Source organism: Dromiciops gliroides, chromosome 1 (assembly GCF_019393635.1).
Source record: "Dromiciops gliroides isolate mDroGli1 chromosome 1, mDroGli1.pri, whole genome shotgun sequence".
NCBI classification, from domain to species: Eukaryota; Metazoa; Chordata; class Mammalia; order Microbiotheria; family Microbiotheriidae; genus Dromiciops; species Dromiciops gliroides.
In genome coordinates this window covers 709,945,128-709,960,150 of record NC_057861.1, presented here as the reverse complement: position 1 = coordinate 709,960,150, position 15,023 = coordinate 709,945,128, and the positions used below count along the sequence as shown (strand labels likewise).

Here is a 15,023-nt window from a genome sequence, read left to right as displayed (position 1 = left end):
CGTCCTTCCCTTCTAGCTACTAGGACATCTTTCGGGAAGCTACAGCGACTCTTGTCCATCCTCTTTCTAAGCTTGGGTCACAGGTGCGTGAGGGAAGGCTGGGATGGGGAGAATGTGGGGATGGCAAGGACTGAGTGACAGGGGATCAGCGTGGGGACTGCCTGGCCATCATCTTTTCCTCCTCCAGGCTAGGCCAGTCCAGGCCAGTGGTAGCTGGGACCCGCCCCTAACTCCTCAGTACTGGTAGGGGGGTGATCCTGAAGCTCTTAGGCCTGCAGGGGGCTGGGGAAGTGGTGACGGCTGGGGGCTGAGCGGAGCGGTGAAGCCCGATCTGGCCAACCTCAGCCCCCTAGCTCCAGGGTGGGGGAGGCACCCCCCACTCCCCCGCCCCGCACCCCAGCTCCTGCCCGATCTTCTTCTCCCCCACTACCAGCTCCAGTTCCGAACACGTGGGGCCAGCTGGGGTTGGGGGTGGCGAAGCTGGGACCGTATGCGTGGGGGTCCCGCGGGGTCCTAACTGTCCGCCCGGACTTTGGGGAGAGAAGAGAGCTAGGGAAGGAGCGAGAGTGAGAGGAGGGAGGGAGGACTCGCGTCAGGAGGAGGGGAGAGGAGGGGAGAAGAGAGGAGAGGAGAGCGCAGTGCCGCAGCTTGGGCGGCCTCGGTAGCGGCAGCGGCAGCGGCAGCGGGCGGCGCAGCGGAGCCGGAGCAGGAGGCAGCCTCGGGGGCGGACCCCCGAGGGGAGGGCGTGGGGGCGCGGGGCAGCGGCAAAGGAGCCAGCCGCCCGAACAGCAGCAGCAGCCGCAGCCGCAGCCGCAGCCACAGCCACAGCCGCAGCGTCAGTCCGCCAGCCCGCCCGGCCGCCCGCCAGACCGCCCGGCCGCCCGGCCACTGGCTCCAGGTCCGGACGGCAGCCGCAGCCGCAGCCGCAGCAGCCCCAGCGGCAGCAGCAGGGGCGGCCGCGGTACAGCCACCAGCAGCAGCAGCAGCAGTGGCAGCGGCAGCCGCAGCATCCCGCCTCCCGGAACCCACTCAGGTGAGGCGGGGCGGCTCTCCCCAGGGCCCCAGGGGCTCCGGGCACGGCCCCTGGCCGGCTCCGAGCTAGGGGTCTGGGGAGGGGGGCTTGCATCTCTCCTCGCTCTCCCTCCGCGGTTATGCCAGGCCGGGGCGGCCGGGGAAAGGGAGTCCGGCGCAGAGTGAGTGCGGTGTCAGCTGTGACCTTGAGCCGGCGGCAAGAAAGAGAGAGAGAGAGAGCACAGCCAGCAGCCGAGGCTGGGCTGGCCTGGGATAAGGGAGGAGGGCTAGGGATAGACGGACGGACTGACGGACGGACGGATGGACAGGGAGCAGGGGCCGGGGCTGGATAGGAAGAAAGGCAACAGCTCCGTGGGGCTGGGGTTCCTGTTGCCTAGGCACGGGAGTGTGTGTGTGTGGGAAGGTTGAATTCGGGGTGGGGGTCTTGGGGCGTCTTATGTGTCGGAAACTTTTCGAGCACCTGAGCCGCAGCTTGAAAAGGGGAGGAGCCTGGAGAAGGGTCGGACTGGGGACACTTGCTCGGAGTTGGGGGAGGGGATACCCCCTTCTCCCTTCTCTTAGCTCAGGCTCAGGGGGACGTCACTGTACCCGGGAGAGAAGGAGAGGGGGCTCTTTTCTTGGAGAGCCATAGGAGCATCGGAGTCCCCGGGGAGGGAGGAGATACCGCCAGCGTTCCGGTGCGCCCCCTTGCCCCCCAGCAAAGCCCCTCAAGGTGCTAGGGGCTGTCCGAGTTCTTGCCTCCTTCGCCTGTTTTTCCCTCAGGGATGGGGCGGATGTGTGTGTTGGGGGAGGCGTCCTCCCTCGTCCAGGGACCATGACCGTTGGATCAGTGGCTGGAGAGGAGAGATGCTCTCAGGCAGAGGAGCAGGGGCGGGACCTTGTCTCCGCTCCTCCTCTGTCTCCTAGTCCTTGGTCTCTCCTGATTCCTCCCCGGGGCTCTGCCCTCTTTCGCTTCTGAGTTTTGCGGTTCCGGCTCTGCAGGGTGGGTTGACCCTGCGGGCTTTCTGCAGCTCATTGGACTCAGATCTCTGATCCTTTGGACACATTCATTCTCTCACCTGGAAGGCGGAGTAGCCTAAAATTCTGTCCCTGCTGGGGCTTGTTGGTTTCTCCGCATTGGTTAGCTGCAGTTGGAAATCTCCGCCAGGAAGTGAATTAGCTCTTGGGTTGTCAAGTCTGATTTTTTTTTTTCCGTGCTGAATCAGAACCGTGTCCATTTAACAGGCCCCTGAACTTGTCGTTCATTAAAGCACTGGAGTTATTAAGAGCAGCTTGTGCCAGGCGCTGTCTTGCGCCGGGGATGTTGTGCCCAACTCGATGTGAAACCTTCCTCAGGGAAGGTGCAAATACCCTGAATCAAGGCCAGGGCCTGTGGGTCTTTATTCTTAGGATTTTAGGGCTGGAAAGGATCTAGAAATCATTCTAGTCCAATCCCCTCTTTTTAAAGAGGCCCAGAGAGCAGAAGTGACTTGTCCCAAGGTCACTCAGTTAATTTGTCTGATGGTTTCCCTGAGGAAAGGTAAGTTATGGTTTCATTTGGAGACATACAAAGCTTAATTTTTTTTTAAAGCACCCACTGGGGAGACCACCAATTTTTATTAATTCCCTTCGCTGTCTAGTGGGGGTGGATATGGGGACAAATCAAATGACCTAGCTTAACGCAGGCCCTGAGTTAGAGACATTCCTCAGGAGCAGTATTAAAAAGGAAAGGGGAAAGGCAGGAAAGGAACTGAGACTAGGGCCTTCCTGGGGCAGGAGAATATGGGATCGGGGAAATCCTGGCCAGCCAATGCTGTCTAGACTGTCTGGCTCATGGCTAAGATTGCCAGGCATCTCTAGAACAGGGACTCAGTTACCTTGAGAACGAGAGATCCAACCTACCCAAAATATTTAGGCCAAACCTGCTTCCCCTTCCCACCTTCCAAATAAATTAGAAAGCACATTCTGGCTTTTCTCCAAGAAAGTTAAGTCCCTCCTTTTTCCATCTCCTTTCCCCTCTTCTCCAGTATGAAATAGGGACAATATTGGGAAAGGGATGGAAAGGACAGGATTTACTATTTTGGGATCTTCCAGGAAGCTAAAAAAACGGACTAATATTTGAATGTCTAGTTTCTGGGCTTTATATCCCATTTCATTTTATTTCCTCCCTTTTGTTTCTAGGTTTTATTATTCATCCCTTCCTTGGCAGCTCCTCCTTTTTTTCTTAGGGGACTAAGCCCCGGAGAAGAATGGGGGATTGTGGACAACTATGTTGGGGGTTGCTTCATAAGAAAGTTCAAGAAGGAATGGGACCTCAGCTCTCAAGGGTGGGATCTAGATAGCTGGCGATGGTCACGCTAGAGTGCACAGGGGACCCTGATTCACTGCTGCCTGGTTTAAGCCAGGACTTCACCTTGGTCCTTAGTTTCAGATGACTTCCTGGGTGCTCCTTGTATGAGGGAAGGAAGTGGAGAGTAGTGATTTCTGTATTCAGAAAGTTGCTTACCCATCTCCAGGGCTTTGTCGACTCTGGTCGACAAAGCCCTGGGCTCATGATGGAACTCGGGTCACTCCAGTTAACTGGTTGGCTGTTGGTTATTTCAGTCGTTTTGGGGTGTTTCAGGCCAGAGTCAGACCTTTGAGAAGAAGGGGGCTTCCAAGGTCTCGTTTATTTTGGCTGTTAGCTGCACATGTCTATTTATTTGCATCTAGGTTTCCTCGTCTGAAAAAATGGTGGGCTTGGAATGAGATGACCTCTGAGTTTTCTTCCAGTTCTCAATCTATGCTCTCTATAGCATAGTACTTTTTTTGAGGGGGAGGGAAGAGTAGGAGAGGGAGACCTGATCCTTTGATTTCTTTGGTAAAGGGGTCTGTCTTTGTACCAGTAGAAATCAGCACCTGCTCAGCAACTTAGGTCTTTGTGAGTTTCCTGTTTCCTGGAATCAGTCAGTGTCATAAGAAAGATTCAACCCAAGATCTTGACCGAAAAGCCTTGTCATTTAGTGCCCATTTTAGAGATAATTGAGGTTCTTGCTCACTGAGAATTTCCTTTGTCAGCAAAATCACAGATCTAAATCCCCCCATATACATACATATGTTTACACATATACATATATTTACATATCACAACACAGATATATACCTATATTGGACAATTTCAAAAATAATGTGTTGATATTGGTGTGGACAGTCCCTCCACTGGCTCAGATTGTGAGCTGTGTGAAAAATTTGGTAACAGCAAAAGGTTATGTATACCTATTTTATATAACCATATAAAAATTGCATAAAAATTTCTCAGGTGAAAAGGGGTCTCAAGTGGACAAAGTTTAAGAAGCTCTGCTCTGAATGTGTGAGCCTATGATTGGCTAGGGCAGGGGCCAACCTTCTGGTTGAGAACTTAGCTAGGCTGGTCCTCAGAGGACAGTCCTTGGGCCTGTGCTTGTAGGACCTGCTTCTGGGATAGATAGTATCTAGAGTCACCTCTATGCCAGAGTGGAACTTTGGGGGGTGGAGTGGGGAGACATATCTCTCTGTGTATATATTTTTATAAGGCACCACCATGTTCCATAAGAATATTTCTGTGTGACCAACTGCAGCTGGCCATGATTGAAGTAGGTGGCAGGCTATACACTTTGGAGGAGGAGGGGGCAATAGAAATATTATCATTCCCCTTCCAGTACCACTTCCTTGGTCTTGGGAAGAAAGACAGGGGGGTAGGTGCCTAGTGAGAGGGGAAAAGGTCAGTTAGTCAGTCAGCATTTTTTTTGGTAGGGCAATGAGGGTTAAGTGACTTGCCCAAGGTCACACAGCTAGTAAGTGTCAAGTGTCTGAGGCTGGATTTGAACTCAGGTCCTCTTGAATCCAGGGCCGGTACTTTATCCACAGAGCCACCTAGCTGCCCCAGTCAGCATTTTTTAATCACCCATGCTGGGGATACAAAGAAAGGCAAAAAGTCAGCTCCTGCTCTTGAGGAGCTCACAGTCTAATGTGGGGTGGGGGAAAACGACATGCAAACAACTATGTACAAGCAAGCTATAGCCAAGATAAATGGAAATAATCAACAGAGGGAAGGCACTAGAAATGGGGACAATAGCAATTCATTTTTCTATAGCTTTTTAAAGTTTACATGGGGGCAGCTAGGTGGCGCAGTGGACAAAGCACCAGCCCTGGATTCAGGAGGACCTGAGTTCAAATCCAGCCTTATTAGCTGTGTGACCCTGGGCAAGTCACTTAACACTCAATGCCCTGCAAAAAAAAAAAGTAAAGTTTACAAAATGCTTTTCCACAAAAACTCTGTGAAGTGTGGTAGTGCAAAGATTAATAACCCCCTTTTACTGATGGGAAAACTGAGGCCCACAGAAGCGAAGGGGGATGAAATATGAGTAATTGTGTGAATTGGGATATGAACCCAGATCTTTCCTAAATTCTAATCCAGCATGCTCTTCACTACACCATGCCTGCTGTGGGTGTATTTGAAGGTTTCCCTTGGCATCTGGGGGTGAGAAGATGTGATGGAAAGGTAGGTGTCCTAGTAATGTGTGGAGAGCAGAAAAAAGTGGCACAGTAGTGCTGGATTTGTAGTCAAGAAGATCTGAGTTCAAATCATAAATTTATTAGCTCTTTGACTTGGGGCAAGTCAATAAACCTTTCTGTACCTCAGTTTCCTCCTCTATAAAATGGGGTTAATAATCACACACACCCCTATAGAGTTTGTAGTGATAATTAAAAGAGATAACTGATAGAAAGTACTTTGTAAAACTTGAAGTTGATATGTATTATTATTATTAAACAACTCAAAGTAAGCTCTAGGGAGTAAACTGCTATCTGGCAAAGCTTAATGACTCTTCTCTTGGCTCCTGGATCTTTATACCTTCCGGGGAAAGGGGATTTGAGCATTTAGATGGAAGTGACGGGATAACTGGAGGTGGAGGGAGGTGAGTGAAGTTGAGGGATAATTGCTACTTGAGCTGCAATTATCAGCAATTATCTTCCTTCTTTCATCTTCCCGGTACAATGGAGACAGCGCACAATCAGGCGGAGCAGTGGGATTGTGTTTTAAAAGTTCACCTGTAAGTTGGCTTGTTTGGAACCTGGAAAATATTTCCCCATAGAAACCATCTTATAAATGGTAGGTAAGTTCCCAGATGACCTGACAGAAACCCATAATGCATCTGACCTCCTGAGTAGGAGGCATCATGGTGTGATGGAAAGAGAGCCGGCCTGTGAATCTGGAGACCTGTGCTTTTTTTCCTCCCAGACCCTGATACTAACCTTGTGGTTTGGGATAAGTATTTTTGCCCCATTGGGTCTCAGTTTCCTTATCTGTAAAATGAAAGTCCAAGATCTTTGAGACCCCCTTGAGCTCTAATGGTCTGTAATAGCCTCATCAGTAGAACTGTGGTTTCCATGGAGAAAATGCACCCTAAATTCCACCTGGGAAATCAGGAAACTGGAGAATACATTTCACTTTCTGCTCTCCCCTGGTGGAGACCAGCTTTCTCTTCTGCTCGCCTTCCCAACCTAAAGAAGTGTTTAATTCTACCCACCTTTGGTGAAAGGGGAATCCTTTCTATTCCTATTTCTCACCTTCCCTCTCATGAAAAAGTGTCAAGATAGGGTGTGGAGGTAGGGAATTCCTTCAGGGATACTGCTCAAGCCACTTAATTGTCTTGGGTCTCAGTTTCCTCATCTATAAAATGAAGGGTTCCTTCCAGCTAGAAAGCACCTGCACGGGATTACCCCCTTAAGTACAACTTGCTGTAAGTAGGTCAAAAAGCACTCCTACTATGTTTCAACTCCTGGGTTTGGGGAATAGAGAGGACCCTTTGTAAAAGGCTTTTACCTTGATCTGAGAGGAAGAAGTGAGTTTGCTAAGCAAATCGATTGTATTAGCCAGGGAAACGTTAACCTACTTAAAGAGTAGAGACCTTTAATGGCAACATTTGAAACAATGAATGTGTTAATTATAAATGGATTCTTATCTATTTGTTAAAGCACTTATTCTCCAGCCTCTTTTTCCTGGGGTCAGCAGTGTGACTGCTCTTACTTGAAGATAATAAAATGGAATTAATTTAATAATATTGTATTACTCAGATCTTTCATTAATTCAGCCCAACCTTTTCCCCTCCTCCTCTCCCATTAAAGGGAATTATTGAGGCTTTACTGTATGAAAGAACCCTGAAGCCAGCAAAAGAGAGGGAAAGAGAGGGAGAGGGAGGGGGGGAGAGAAGGAGAGGGGGGGGGGGAGAGAGAGAGAGAAAATGATGATAGAAAACAATGGGGTCTTAGAACTCAAGAGAAAGATGGGGGGCAAGAGAAAGAGGGCTCTGGAGGAGTAAAGGAAGAGGAGGGAGACTCCAGATCAAGACCAGAAAAATGAGAGAGATTCAAAGAAGAAAAAGGATAAGGCAAAGGGGAGCTCAGAGAGGAGGAAAGAAATATGGAATGGAAGAACAAGGCAAAGGTGGATATTGTTGTCCACTGTTATAGACGTTACTGGGGAAGATGGCAAAGTTAGAACAGAATGAGCCCATGACCTTATGGAGTTTACAATCCTAGTAAGTAAGGGGACTAACAAGGAAATAGATAAATAGAATGGATAATGATGAAAAGTTCATGGATTTACAAAAACAAATTGCAAAATAAGTCTAAGGATGAAGGTCAAATCAAGAAGCATTTATTAAGTGCTTATAAATATCAAATTAATACAGCATTGTGATAATAATTATAAATATCTACTTTATTATAATTATAATATTAATATAATTATTTTATTATTATGTGCCAGGCAATGGGTTAAGTGTAGGGGATAAAAAAAAAGCAAAACCCAGGATCTGCCCATTGGGAGCTAATTGGGTGACACCATGGAAAAAAACTATGTACAAACAAGATATAGATGGGATAAATGGAGATATTTATTAGAGGAATGGCAATAGCATGGGGGGGGGGGGTCAGGAAAGACTTCTTGTAGAAGGTGGGATTTTAGCGGGGACTTGAAGGAAGCCAGGTAAACCAAGAGGCAGAGATGAAGAGGAAAGGCATTCCAAGCATGGGGGACTGCCAGGGGAAATGCACAGCATTAGAAGATGGGATTTCTTATTTGAAGCCCAGCAGAGAGCCTGGTGATGCTGCATCTCAGAATAGGCAGTAGTGGTGGGAATGAAGTGTAAGGAGACTAGGAAGGTCAGAGGGGGCCAGGTAATGAAGGACTTTGAAAACCAAACAGAGGATTTGATATTTGATTCTGGACGGGATAGGGGGCCACTGGAATTTATTGAATAGGGGGCTGATATGGTTGGACCTGCACTTGAAGAAGATGAATTTGACAGCGATGGATCTAAGTGGGAAAAAATTTGAGGCAGGGAAACCAACTGGCAGCCTACTGCAATGGTCCAGCCATAAGGGAATGACAAACAAAATAATGCTAAGTATATAAAGTTAGAAAGCAATTATACAAGGTCTGAGGATGAAGGTCATTACATACCAGGAGGATCAAAGAAGGAAACAAGGGGAAGAAGTATGGGCCCTGGAAAGGGGGGGGGGGAAGGTAGCCATAATCATAGAATTGTAGGGTTGGACCAATCTACCTCAACACTCACCTTCACCCAGAATTCCTTCTATAACATCATTGACCATGTTGTAGAGGTATAATGGGGAGTCTTCTGTTATATATTTATTGAGTGCATAAAGGGTGAATTGGGATGTTCTGGATAATGTTTTAAAACAGCAGTGTTGGTATTTCATGAGTGCCAAATGGTAAGGTTGTTGTTTGTCCTTTGTTCCTGAAGAGGACTTTCACATTGGGGTGATATCATGACTTGCAGTGAATTAAATTTAAGTGAGGAAGGGCTATGTAAGGTCCCCAACCTCACCCTCTCCTCCAGAGCCATCTGGGTCCAGCGGCTAGATACATATAAGGATGACTGGAGATGGTTCTGGATATTTTAAGGCAATTGGGGTTAAGAGACTTGCCCAGGGTCACACAGCTAGTAAGGGTCTGAGGTAAGATCTGAATTCAGGTCCTTCCAACTTCAGGGCCAGTTCTCTATCCCCCGAGCCACTCAGCTGCTCGACCAAACTATAAAGATAGTAATAAAAATAGTTAATCTGAAAAGAACAAATTAATGCTCTAAATCAGGATGATTGTACTTTCAGGTAATTGAGCATAAAGGGTGTATGTGTAAATTGATTTATTTTTTACAAACCAAAATTTTAGTTTTTTCTTCTCACTTCGTTAGATCTCCCTTTTCTGTAATCAGTCAATAGGAATCATTTCCCTTGATTCCACATGCCACTGAAATCTTCCCTGAAGACCAGAGGCTATATTCCGTTCTTTAGTCTGTAACTGAAGGACCAAATATGTGGTTATTATCTATGAAAGCCACCGCCTATAGCCTATAAGCAACTGCCTTCTATAGGCTTGGCCACCTAGGGCATGATGAGCTTGAGACAGCAGCATCTTATACAAGTTCAGAGATACGAAGTTTTCCTCCCCAACATTTGTGCCACTAGGCTTTACTCTCCCTCTGCCTTCCCTTTCATGGCTAGGACCTCTGTATTGACCCTGTAGATTTCTTGTTTGATGCTGTCTCCACCATTAGAATGGGAGCCACTTGAGAGCAGAGGTGGGGCTGTGTTTTTCCTTTTCTCTTCATCCCCAATGCGTTGGACACAGTAAATGATATGCAAAAACTGGTTGACTTGACTGACATGGCTGAGGTTTCTGATGCTTTGTACAAGGGCTCCCTTCAGGGTTTTTTTTTGTTTTTGTTTTTGTTTTTTTTTTTACCTAGGGAGTGTTCTTCTTGCCTTTTTCCACCTGGAGTCCTTGATTACTGTGCCCCATGTGTTGTGTGTGCTGGGCAATAGGAGGCTCAAGGCAGCAGAAGCTCTGGATAGAGGACTGTGGATTGTCCACAGGCTGGGAATGGGAAGCCCCTCATTGCCTACCAAATATAGTCCATTTGGCATTCTGGGCTTATCAGCAAGCATTTCCAGCTTTATGTGATTCACAACTCTCCCTCTTGGGCATTATGCTCCAGCCATTAGGGGATGCTTGCTGTCTCTTGTATGCATCCGTCCCAAATTTTTCTGTCTTTGTTTCTTCTTTTGTTCCCAGTGTCCTCAGTGTCTCAGTTGCTCTCCCTTCCTTCCCCATCTCCATGTTTAAATCCTTCTCTTTTTTCATGCTCAGGTGTCACATCCTCCATGAAGCCTTCTAGTCCAAAATGAACTTTCCTTTTTTCAGATCTTGTATAGTCTTTTGCATCTCACATTTTTAGTCTTTTCTATTTTAGCTTTTGATTCTAGCTTTTTTTTTAAGTGAGGCAATTGGGGTTAAGTGACTTGCCCATGGTCACACAGCTAGTAAGTGTTAAGTGTCTGAGGTCGGATTTGAACTCAGGTTCTCCTGACTCCAGGGCCAGTGCTCTAGCCACTGTGCCATCTAGCTGCCCCTGATTCTAGCTTAAATAGGATTTTAAATTCCCATAGTTTTTTTGCAGGTCAATGAGAGTTAAGTGACTTGCCCAGGGTCACACAGCTAGTAAGTGTCAAGTGTCTGAGATCGAATTTGAACTCAGGTCCTTCTGAATCTAGGGCTGGTGCTTTATCCACTGCGCCACCTAGCTGCCCCTTATAGTCTTTGCTCAACGGTAGTTATTGCATAATTATAGTAAATCTCCCTGTGTGTGTATGTGTGTGTGTGTGTGTGTGTGTGTGTGTGTGTATTCTTCTGTACTCCTCCCCTACCTATTATAATCTCCATAGGGTCAAGGACTGCTTATTAAATGTGACAATATCTAACCTAACTCTAACCCATTAGAGTGCTGGATTTGTAGTAAGGAAGACCTGAGTTTGAATCCTGTCTCAGACATTTACTAGCTTTGTGACTCTGGATCAATCACTTAAGTTTTCAGTGCCACAGTTTCTTCATCTATAAAATGGAAATATTAATAGTTCCTATCTTCCAATATTTTTGTGAGGATCAGATGAGATGACCTATGTCAAGCACTTTACAAATTTTCAAGTGTATATAAATGCTATTATTTTTGTTGTAATTATTATATCTTTTTGTTATTGTTAATATTATTGTTGTTATTAATGTTATTATTATTATTAACATTATATCTTTTCATCTCAGTGTCTAGAATAGTGTTTTGCACTTAGTGTGTATGTGCTAAATAATAATTGAATTAGTGACCATTTCATCAGTAATGTTGGGGTATATAGGAAGTAGGATTTGGAAGGGCAATACAGATTAGCCCCCAAAGATTTGCAAATGCAAATTATTAGGGATTTCAGCATTTTACCAGCTGGTCTTATTGCCTTTGTTTGTATTGGGACAACCAGAAACTGAGCAAAGATGTTTTAAGCTCTTTGTGTCCTGTTCCATGATGGGCAACCATGGTGGAAGAGGTGGTACATGGCCCTGTTTCCAGGTGCTTGAGTGACAGATTAAGTAGGAGACATCTTCTTTGCTGTCAAGGAGTGAGTGCTTTTATGTGGAAGATGGCTTGGTGTCTACAGAAGAGTAGAGTGCACCGCACAAGAGAAGCAGCAAGGTGGAGATTTTGTTGGTGAGTTAGAGAAAGAATCACACTCATTTGAAGCCTCTTGCTCAATATAGCAAAGCATCTGGAAACCAGGTCATGGGAAAAATCGTGTAAGTTTTTGGGGATGTTTGGTTTGGAGAAGAGAAGACTTTGGGGGACATGGTCATATCAGTCATAGATTTAGAGCTAGAAGGGACCTTGGAAGCTGTTTAGTTCACTCACCCCTGTTTTGCAGATGGAGGAAACTGAGGCTCAAAGTGTTTGTGATTTGCCCTGGGTCTCATAGGTAATAAGCATTATTGGTAGGATCTGAACTTGGGTTCAAAGGCAGCACATTTTACACTCAACCACACTGCCTCATTTGGGAGTGGTCTTCAGCTATCTGAAGGGATTTCTTAAATGGAATTGGGACTAGAACCCAAGTTACTTAGATCTCAAGAGGACCATGGATAGATTTCTGAGGGCTCAGTGAACTTGGATTAAAAAATACATCTTTATTTTAATAGAAGTGGCTTCCTTATGCATTTAAAATCTGAGGCCAGATTTGAATTCAGGAAGAGTAGCCTTCTTGACTCCAGGCCTGGCACTCTATCCACTGTACCACCTAAGTGCCTACAAGACAATACAGCACAGACTAAATATTATTTTACTGTGGTAGGAGGTCAGGGAGGGAGCTTGAAAAATTCCCTTGAGCAAGGATTTGGGTAGGTGGAGGTGACCAGGAAGGTTATTCCAGGTTAGAGGGATCATAACAATGAAATCAGAGGTATCCTTTTTTTGGGGGGTGGGCAGGGCAACGAGGGTTAAATGACTTGTCCAGGGTCACACAGCTAGTAAGTGTCAAGTGTCTGAGTCAGGATTTGAACTCAGGTCCTCCTGAATCCACGGCTGGGGCTTTATCCACTGCGCCACCTAGCTGCCCCAAGCAGAGGTATTCTTGAACCTGTTGTTCACGTGATCATGAAAACTGCCTGATTAGTGGAGTGGGAGTAGTGGAAAGCAAGGCTGGCCAGGTAAAGTGGGGCTCCCTACATTAATGGTGGGACTCCCTACCTTAATGGAGGGCCTCGAATACTAGGGAGTGGAGTTTAGATGTGATGCAATATAAAAAAGAAGCTATTTTAGGATTGGCGTTAAAGAAGGGCTCTTTAGGAAGATTAGGTTAGTGATGATATAAAGAATTGAGTGGGAATGGGGAGGACAAGAAGGGAAACATGGGAAAAAGCAGTGGATCTGAAGTCAAAGGATGTGGGTTCTTTTACTGAGCACCTCTAAGCTTGCCTCCTATTCTTTCTGGCTATGGTTTCCACAACTATAACATAGGAAGGGGTGGTGGTGGTTGTTTAGACTACATGATAGGTTCTTTTGGGTGCCACTAACCATTTCAGGGGTCTGTGAGCTTAGATGGAAAAAAATTCCATCATCATTTCAATATAGTTGGTTTCCTTTGTAATCTGAAGTATTATTATTATTTTTTTAGTGAGGCAATTGGGGTTAAGTGACTTGCCCAGGGTCACCCAGCTAGTAAGTGTTAAGTGTCTGAGGCTGGATTTGAACTCAGGTCCTCCTGACTCCAGGGCCGGTACTCTATCCACTGTGCCACCTAGCTGCCCCAATCTGAAGTATTTTTAATTTGTGTATTCAGAACATTATTCTAGGAAGTCTGTATGCTTTATCATACTGTCAGAGGGGACTGTAACACACACACACAAAAATCAAGAACCCCTGGTTCACTTGATAACCTTTAGGATCCTTTCCAAGTTCAGGTGTATGATTATAGGGAATCAGCCTTGCAGAGAGGACAGTTAGGAGCACTGCAGGGATCTATGGAGGAAGGTGTTGATGAGGAGCTGGGCTTGGTGGTATCAGTGGCAATGGGAAGAGAAGGGACAAGAGCTATTATAAAGGAAGAATGGCTAGTGTATTGACGGGCTGAATATAAGGAGAAGGACACATCAGTATGAATGGGAAAAGAGAGAACCATGGATTGGGAGGCAGGAGGTTGAGAGACAGAATGGTGCTGGACTTGGAGACAATAAGTTTTGGCTTTGAATCTTGCTGCTGACACTTACCAGCCGTGTAGTCATGAACAGATTACTTAACCTCTTTAAGACTCAGTTTCCTCATCTGGAAAATGAGGAGTTTGAATTAGATGGCCCTCTGAGGTTCCTTCTAATTTTGTTTCTTACACTCCTTTGTCTATTCTGATTCATTAAATCAATTTTAAAAATTGGCTTAACCCTATTTTTTAAACCAATAACAGATGGTTTTGATGACTGCTGCTTTATAATATAGATTGAAGTCTGGAAGTGCCATTTCCCCTTCTTCCTTCCTTCTTTCATTATTTTCCTTGATATTTTAGATATTTTATTTTTCCAAGTGAATTTTTTTATTATTTTGTCAAGTTCTGTAAAGTATCACTTTGATAATTTTTATTGCTGTAATGTTGAAACTGTAATTAATTGATTTGTCATTAAAAGTATAAATTAACTTTGGTAATATCATTTTTGTTATATTGGCATGGCCCAGGCATGAACACTGAGCATTTCTCCAGCCTTTTAGTTGTTCTTTATTTCTTGAAGGAGCACTTTGTAATAGAAGCTTTTATTTTATGTTCTTTGGTAGATTAATCTCCAGAAATGTTATGCATTTTCCAGCTATTTGGGTTTCCTTTTCCTTTATTGCCTCTTGGATTTTGTTGTTGTTATGAAGAATTATTGTTGATTTTAAGACTTTATTTCCTAGCCTGTAAATTTGCTGAAGTTATTAATCACTTCAATTGTATCTTTGTTGATTCCCTAGGATTTTCTAAGTAGATCATTATAGCCTCAGTAAAGAGGGAAAGTTTTACCTCTTCTTTACTCCTATTTGCACCTTTACTTTTTTCTCTCATCTTATTTCTATCACTAGCATTTCTAGAATGATCAAATCACAATTGAATGCCCTTGCTTTGCTTTTGTATTTATTGGGAAAACTTCTAGTAAATCCACAGTGTTTGTAATGTTTTCTTTTGGTTTCAGATAGATTTAAAAAATTATATTAAAAAATCCCTCTGTGCCTATATTTTGTAGAGTTTTTAAGTATAAATGAGTGTTGTACTTTGTCAAAGGCTTTCCCCAAATCTATTGTGATAATCAACCAAAACTACAGTTTTGGATGATTGTTTTTAGTGCAATTAATTATATTGATTGTTTTCCTAATGTTGAACCATTCTTGGCTCCCTTATATAAACCTACCTTCGTCATGATTAATGATTTCTTGGATTAATCAATGTAGTCTGTTTATTTATAATTTTAGTATCATATTCATAGATATTTCTCTGTGTTAGTTTGTAATTTTTCTTCATTTCTTTATCCTTTGTTGGTTAAGAGATGAGAACTATCTTTACCTCATCTGGTAGATTACTTTTTCAATTTTTGAGAATAATTTGTGAAGCATTGGTACTAATTGTTCTTTAAA

General features: G+C 44.8%; 1 protein-coding gene across 1 annotated transcript in view; it reads left to right on the top strand.

Moving 5' to 3' along the window:
• The first annotated feature begins 1,018 nt into the window (after window positions 1-1,018).
• The window catches only part of ATP2B2 (ATPase plasma membrane Ca2+ transporting 2), a 696,441-nt gene continuing 682,436 nt past the window's right edge, over window positions 1,019-15,023 (top strand). Inside the window, exon 1 of the mRNA XM_043971621.1 lies at window positions 1,019-1,033. The gene's annotated coding sequence lies outside the window, so the exon portion shown is untranslated. The remainder of the gene's footprint in view (window positions 1,034-15,023) is intronic.